Here is an 8,738-nt window from a genome sequence, read left to right on the forward strand (position 1 = left end):
ATTCAGCAGCTACTTGTGTTGAAGAATGATATTGTCCACGGTGCCACCATCTACGCGCACAATGCTTCCGTCCCATAGAGAAAACAACAACCCATAGACATTGATTCACAAAAGTACAAAGGAAAACACAAAAATCCTATGATTTTGAAAACCCACTTTCACTAAAATGTACTTTCAGAAGCAAAAATTTCACCCAAAGCAAAAATGTCACCCAAAAATAGGTACTAGACGAAGAGATAGAACAAAATCGGAAAAAAAATTAAAAACTCGAATGTGGGTGAATTTTGCGTTCTCATCGGTTGGCTATGGAGATTTGGAAACTGTACTCTAGTCTACTTGTTAACTGTTAAAGAACGAAGAAAAGCGTGGGAAGTTTGTGCCGGGTGAAATAGGTGGGCTGGATCGAAGATAAGGAGAGATGGGTAGATTGGGCCACGTGAAATATGGGGGCCGGGTAAATAAATTGGGCCGACTGGGTAGGCAGGGTAAATAGTTTGGGCATGAGTATTAAAAGGTAAATAGTTTGGGCTTAATAGGTATAAAGTGAGATTTTCACATTTGCATTACCATGACAATCCCCTAGTCCTCCAAATGTGGCCCTACTAAGTTTTACTTTGTTGAAGAAGAGGGACCTTTGGAAAAAGTAAATGTCAAATTGTGTCATTGCTTTTCAAAGTTAATGGTAAAGCCAACACATAAACTTGTATAGTCCAGCCCCAGAACTGAATTTCTGTATTTTGTGCCAGTGAGTATTATTATATTTATAATTATTTTGTAGTAATAAGTGTAAATTCAATAAAAATATTGTATGTCTTAGTTAAGCATTTACAGCGCACTGTAAAAATATTGTAGGTTAGGGGAAATTTGTGATGTCTTTTTACAGCGCACTAGAGTGAGACTAGCCAGTTAGGAATTAGTCTTAGGATGCTATTGATCAACTACTGATGATGAGCTTTATCTTCTGTGTATTAATACCTTACATATTCTCGTATTTCCTATATCTCTTATATTGATGTTACTTTGTTTTTATGGTATTTATGTTATGTTATGGATTTTATGGTATTTTATGGTGTTTTATTATGAGTCTATTGATAGTACTAATATAGTGTCTCTTGTTGCCTCTTTGAGCCGAGGGTCTCCTGGAAACAGCCTCTCTGCCCCTCGGGGTAGAGGTAAGATCTGCGTACATATTACCCTCCCCAGACCCCACTTGTGGAATTACACTGGATTGTTGTTGTTGTTAGTTAAGCATTTACATCTTTGAACTTTGTTTTAAAAATCAAACTCCTCCTCTAACTTCGAACAGCAGATATTCTCATCCTCCTATCTCAATTGAATATTTATAATTCATATTTTCCTAATTTGTTTAGGAATATTTGCAACTTTAGTTCCTCAAATATCCAAAAATTGTAACTTTGGTTCTTCTGATTTCTAGTTAAGCACATTTTTACATTTCAATTAAAAATATATGTTCACTTTTGATCCTTTTGAGTGTGATCTTCACAATTTAAATAACTATTAAATGTTTGACTATTTAATTACTGATGTGTAATGTTAAATCTGTTCTGTTACTACATATTTGAAAGCAATATTGTTCTAGAAGTCTAAATTGTGACTTCCTATATAAAGGGACCAAAAACACATATTTTATTTAATTGAAATTAAATATGCTTAGTTAAATATTACAATGACCGAAATCATCATTTATTGATAACTGAAGGATCAAAAGTGCAATTATCCCACTTGTTTATATCTTATACTCGTTAGTTATTCTTTTTCTGGGACCATTGGCTCTCTTAAGTCTAATCCACATACTAATTACTTGATGCTCATTAATCCACACGCTAAATTCATTTCGCTTTCCCCAAATCTTTTTCTTCCGCAATCAAATGAATATGACACATGACCCAAATTGAATTTTGGGAAAATTACTGACTCTGTGTGGCCACACTTTCTGTCCCCACTAATTTACCCGAAAACTATAAAAATTTAATGACGATTTTGGTAAGATTGAGACTCGTTTCATTGTAAAACAAGCATTAAACCACTTGAAATGATCATAGGCCACAAATTCTCATGAAGCAAACGTTCCTAATCTATCAGACATAGGGGTGTACAAAGGAAACCGACAAACCGCACTAACTCAATAATTCGAGTCAAACTGAGAAAAAAAATCCGACTATGGTTTGGTTTGATTTGATTTGGCGTTGGAAAAAAAATCCGACCATAATTGGTTTGGTTTGGTTTTAACTAGAGAAAGTCAAACCAAAATCAAACCAACCCGACATTACATATATAGAAATTTTAGATATATTTAATATATAAATATACTTATTGTGATGTAATTTATAAATATTTCTTAAAAAATTTCATAATTTTATCTTTTAAGGTATTATTTCAAGGTTGGACTTAGAACTTTTGAATGCTCCAATAAGTTTTATAGCCATTAATATTAGTAAATTAAATAATGCTAACAAAAGCCCAAACCAAAATCAAATCAATAATAATGCTAACAAAAGACATTCAATTCAATATTACGAACGAGAATTTATTGAATATCTATTTTTTATTTTGCAATAATTTAGATAAGAATGCATAACCTATTTTTAATTTTTTTAACTAGCGTTTAATCATGTAATTAATACTCCCTTATTAGTCTATTTATTTTAGCATGATTTAGTACTTTTAGATTATGTTTATTTTTATTATGACTTTTTAATTAGCAATATTTATATTACATAATTTTATTGTCTTTATTGTTGAATATTTTAGGATAATGCCATGACACATCTCATATTTTGTATTATTTTCTTGGAAAATACTTTATATAGTTGTATCTTACTAGGATTAAAGAAATATTTTGAGCATACATTATATGTTTTGACGAAGATTTTACCGGAAAAATACCCGAAAAAATCCGAATAACCCGAAAACCCGAGAAAAATCGAGATTGAAAAACCCGGGTTTTATTGATTTGGTTTGGTATTTAGATTTAATAACCCAACACAATTGGTTTGATTTGGTTTGGTAATTGTAAAATCCGAACCAACCCGGCCTATGTACACCCCTCAGACATATATGGAATGGTTGCTCTTTACGCTGTTTATATCTTGAGTTGTTTGTCTCGTATACTTCAATGGATGAGATCTCGTCATCCTTAATTAGAGGTCTAGGATTCGAACTTTGAAAATGAAAAGATTCTGCAATGGAATGCATTCCCCCTCCCCTTAATGGACCTTACGAAACGCGAATTTAAATTCGTTGTGCTACAAAATTGATATCAGAATACAAAAAATTGTAGAAATATGATACTTTTTGGGTGGTCTTTTAACTTTTGACCTCGTTTGCCACATGAACAAGATTTAAAAGGTCAAAAGTTAAAGTGTTGCTCATGCGGCGGCAAGCAAAAGCAACACTTGTTAAACTTGAAATTCTGCCCATGGGATAAGTGAAATATAAATTTAAGACCATCTACTTTGAGGCTATTTTCTAATTCACCCATTCAGTATTGGAACCAGAATAAAATGGCCTAATGCATAGTTTTTTCGATATGAACTAATAGAGTTAGCTAGTACGTATAACATCAAGCATTTTATTTACGTATGTTATGTACTAGAAGAATTGAGAACAATTAATGAACAAGTATAAAGGAGAATGAGTCAACAAGTTTTATTCACTGAACCATTCAATTGGTTACATTGATGAATTACAATACTCCGTTTCATAACCTATGAGAAGAAGAGAAGAGGGAAGTTAGAGAAAAGAGGAAGAAGAAGTGGTTAGGAATTTGTAACAGAATTACCAGAGATTGTATTAAGTGTTCAACTCTACTTTGATGTGTTTATTAAGTTGTTCTCGTATGGGCCTAATTGGTATTGGGCCGTCAATTACATGTGCCAACCTGAGTCCAACGAATTACCCAAGCAGCTCCTTAGTGGACTTGACCCTTATCTCTTTTAAACCCCTCCATTTACATGTGTTGAGACCCGTTCATCTACTTTTTTAATGCATTCATCTACTTTCCTAATTCCGTGCCTAGTTAACTTTGAACATGACAATCCCTTCCCCTTTGAATCAAGGTCTTTGTTGAGCAACGAAATCAGGGAATCGATTCTTGATATAGCCTAGTCTTCCTATATCGCTTCCTCCACACTCAGATTAGCCCATTGAATCAAGACCTTTACACTGACCCCATTGTTGACCTTCATCATTTTTCTTTTGATAATTGCAACTGGCTGGATCTGGATCTGACAATCAGCGTCACAACTAGGAGGTTGGCGGTGAGCAACAATAGTTGGTCCACTCGACGTTTTAGCTGTGAGACATGAAAAATGGGGTGAAGCTGTGAACCCGCTGGAAGCTCCAACAATAGTTGGTCCACTCGACGTTTTAGCTGTGAGACATGAAAAATGGGGTGAAGCTGTGAACCCGCTGGAAGCTCCAACCCGGTAAACAACTGACCCAATCTTCTGTAGAATATTGTATGGACCATAATAGCGTGCACACAGTTTTACATTTCTGCGTACATCGATAGAGGAATGCTAGTATGGTTGCAATTTAAGGTAGACTAGATCTCCCACTTCCAATACTCTCTCAGACCGGAGTCTGTCAACATAGAATTTCATGCGAGACTCAGCTCTAGTCAAATTGTCCTTGAGAGTCTGAATCATGTGTTGGCGTTGAGCCACACCTACCCTTATTGTAGATTGTCCTGTACCTGGTAATGAACCACTAGGTATATGTGGTGGTTGGTACCCATATAAGGCATGGAAGGGAGTGGTTTGTAGGGAATTATGGAAGTTAGTGTTGTACTACCACACTGCCAAGTGTAGCCATCTCACCCAGTGTTTAGGATTATCGAAAACCATAGCTCTCAAATAGGTTTCCATGCATCCATTTAGTCTTTCTGTTTGACCATCTGACTATGGATTATAGGCTGTACTCATATTGAGTGTAGTGCCCATAGTCTTGAAGAGATGCAGCCAAAAATGACTTGTGAATATAGGGAAACTATGGACCTAGGCAGCCCATGCAGTCTATACACGTCTTTTAGGAATAATTCTACCACCTCTTGAGCTGTAAAAGGTTGTTTGATGGCTAGGAAATGCCCATATTTTGTAAACCTATCTATCACAACTAAAACTACATTTTTGTGCCCAGAGAATGGTAAACCTTAAACAAAATCTAGAGAAATGTCTTGTCAGGCCTTTTCTGGAATAGGGAAAGGCTATAGCAACTCTGGAGAGTGAATGTTTTTAGTCTTGACCCTTTGACAAACATTACACTCACCCACCCACTTGAACACCTCTGATTTGATATTTGGCTAGTAGAAAACCAGTTGCAGCCTTCTGTAGGTGCCCTGCTGACTTGAATGTCCTCCAAGTGCAGAGTGATGCATGGAATGTAATACTTTGTTCCTTAATTCAGTACTCTTGCCCACATAAATCTTCTGTTTGTATCTTATGATTCCTTGGTGTAGAGAGTAGTCAGGTCTGTTGTTTGAAGAGACTGGCAGTTCTCTTAACTATTGCTCACCTACTATAACCAAGTATCTTGTGTTGTAGAGATAGCCATAACTGTAGGTCCTTCTTCTTGTCTCCTTGACAATGCATCAGCTACCTTATTATCTATTCCTTTCTTGTACTGAACCTCATAGTCCAAACCTAAGAGTTTGGCCAACCCCCTTCTATTGTACTGTAGACATGGCTACTTTAAGCTCCTGAAATGACGGATCATCCTCCTCTGACCACAAAAATGAGTTCTTCTTGAGTAGATTAGTGAGTGTCCTGCTGATAATTCCATAATTTCCTACAAACCTCCTGTAATAACCAGTTAGTCCGAGGAATCCCCTTAGTGCTTTCACAGATTTAGGTGCATACCAATTCAACATAGCCTCCACCTTAGCAGGATCAGTTGCCACTCATTTTTCTGATATAATCTGGCCTAAGTATTCTACTTTGTCTTGACCAAAAGCACACTTGGACAGCTTGGCATAAAGTTTTTCCCTCTACAACACTTCTAGCACCTTTTGTAAATGTAAGACATGACTTTCCATGGAAGAACTATAAACCAGAATGTCATCAAAGAATACCAAGACAAACTTCCTCAAGAATGGTTTAAACACATGATTCATGAGACTTTGGAACGTAGTAGGGGCATTGGTCAAGCCAAAGGGCATGACCTTAAATTCATAGTGACCTAGATGTGTCTTAAATGCAATTTTGAATATATCAGTATCCCCCATTCTTATTTGATGATATCGAACCCTTAGATCAATCTTAGAATAGCTGCAAGACTCATTAAGCTCATCAATTAGATAATCTACCAATGGAATAGAAAATTTATCCTTAATGATCATCTTGTTTAACTCCATATAGTCAACACAAAACCTCCAACTGACATCCTTCTTTTTTACTAACAACACAGCAGAATAAAAAGGGGAATGGCTGGGTTGTATGATGTCATTATTGAGCATTTCATTCACTTGTTTTTCTATTTCATTCTTTTGAAAGTAATTATACATGTAAGGTCTTATGATAACTGGTGATGCTTCAGGTTTCAATGGAATAAAGTTATCATGATTCCTCTTGGGTGGCAAGGACTTAGGCTCCACAAAAATATTTGGGAAATATCAAGCACTTCTTTGATTTGCTCTAGTATTCCCTTAGATTTTTCTGTTGCACTGGTAGTAATAGTGAACAAGTGAGCCCACAACAACGGTCATTTCTTAAGCAGTTGTTTGACACCACTAGTTGCCATACTCTGCAACTCCCCTTCTTCAAAATGCCCTTTCAAATATATCTTTTTCCCTTTCACACTCACCTGCAGTCTGTATTCTATGAAGTCAAATAGCACTGGATTGTCTCATCCAGTCAACTCCAAGTACTACATCACCCCCACCAATGTCCAACACTCTTAATTTGTGTTGAAAGACAATCCCATTAGTTTTCTATTTAAACTGAGGACAAGATATCAATGTCCAACACTCTTAACTTAGGTATTCTCCCTGGGCGGCAGCTACCTTCATGGGTACATCAACTTGTATGAGGCAGCCCAACTATTTTTTTGTTAGGTTACAGTTACTCTCATTCTGGATAAAGAAGAGGATCTGCTCCCTAAACCATTGTTGTTGGAACTATAATGTCCTGACTGTCTGGCCCCACCCATTATGTTCTTATTCATAGAGTCTATCATTTCCTCCTTGTGTCTAGCTTTCTCTACATCTTGACTCAAGAAAAAGGGGTCAAGCATTTTAATTGTATGCATGATTTCTTCCTTAAGTCCTTCTATTAAGAAATTGTTGGATACTTGATCACCACCACCCAAGCCTTCAGATTCGCAAATTTTTTAGGTACTCATTCACAGTACCAATCTGCTCAATCCTTTTGAATTTCCAAAGTAGATTTAGGTTACTATTAACAGAATTATTAAATCTCTTACACATTTCCTCAACAACATCAGGCCATCTCACAATTCTCTTACTCACTTGATAAGAGAAGTACCAAGATTCAGCCCTACCATTGAGATGCAATACCGTAGTTTCTAATTTGTGTTGTGGATCATTTATGTGATTGTAATGGAAGTACCTTTTATATTTTCGCAGCCAAGATCTGGGATCACCTTCTTCAAAATATGGACAGTCAATCCTAGAAGATGAGATGTTCGCGTAGAACCTACCATTGGAGTTCTCAAGAATTTCAACCGCCCTTGATCTACTGCTATATCCTTCTGCATGATGAGCTCCCATTGGTGGACTGCCTAGAATTTCATCCTTGCTCGCGAAAAGCTTCTCCATCATTACATCCATTTTCCGGCTTAAGTCATCCATTTTTGAGTCATTGAACTCCAATTTTTTATTTGTTTCTACCATGTAACTTTGTAACTGCATCTCTAGCTTCTTTACATTAGCTTCTGAAGCCTTTGATCGAGTTTCTAGAATCGTCATTGGGCCATGACGATGCTCTGATACCAATTTGTTATGTACTAGAACAATTGAGAACAATTATTGAACAAGTATAAAGAAGAATGAGTCAACAAGTTCTATTCACTGAACAATTCAATTGGTTATGTTGATGAATTACAAAACTCCATTGCATAACCTGTGAGAAGAAGAGAAGAAGGAAGTTAGAGAAGAGAGAAGAAGAATTGGTTAGGAAGTTGTAACAGAGTTACCAAAAATTGTCCAAGTGTTCAGCTCTCCTTTTATGTGATTATTAAGTTGTTCTTGTATGGACCTAATTGGTATTGGGCCGTCAATTACATGTGCCAACCTGAGCCCAACAAATTACCCAAGCAAGTAAAAATAGTACGGTCTAGCCAGTTTTCGGACTGGTCATTCAAAAATAGCCAGCGTATACCAAGTCAATAAAAACTAGCCACTATTTTGCTGTAACAGAGACCGGTCCAACATAATATACTGGAGTTCGGTGCACGTGTATAAGAACTTCTAGGATATTATGCTAGAACTCTAACACACGGAAAGTTCCAGCATAATATACTGGAGATTCGAGCACTTGTGTATGAACTTCCAGCATATTATACTGGACCGGTATACTTTGCTGGAACTCCAATATATTATGCTGGAGTTCTAGTGTACTTATGCTGGAACTCCATCATATTATGCTGGAGTTCCAGCATACTTATCCTGGAACTCCAGTATATATGCTCGAGTTCAAGTATACTTATGCTGGAACTCCAGCATAATATACTGGCGTATTTTTCGGGTTTTGAACAGTATT

General features: G+C 36.3%; 1 long non-coding RNA gene across 1 annotated transcript; it reads left to right on the forward strand.

The window, feature by feature from the left end:
• The first annotated feature begins 3,988 nt into the window (after positions 1–3,988).
• Positions 3,989–8,047, forward strand: LOC138889135 (uncharacterized). The gene is made up of 2 exons (XR_011406743.1): positions 3,989–4,448; positions 7,604–8,047. It is a non-coding gene; the product is annotated as an uncharacterized lncRNA (long non-coding RNA).
• Positions 8,048–8,738: the final 691 nt, after the last annotated feature.

Source organism: Nicotiana sylvestris, chromosome 4 (genome assembly GCF_000393655.2).
Source record: "Nicotiana sylvestris chromosome 4, ASM39365v2, whole genome shotgun sequence".
Lineage (NCBI taxonomy): Eukaryota > Viridiplantae > Streptophyta > Magnoliopsida > Solanales > Solanaceae > Nicotiana > Nicotiana sylvestris.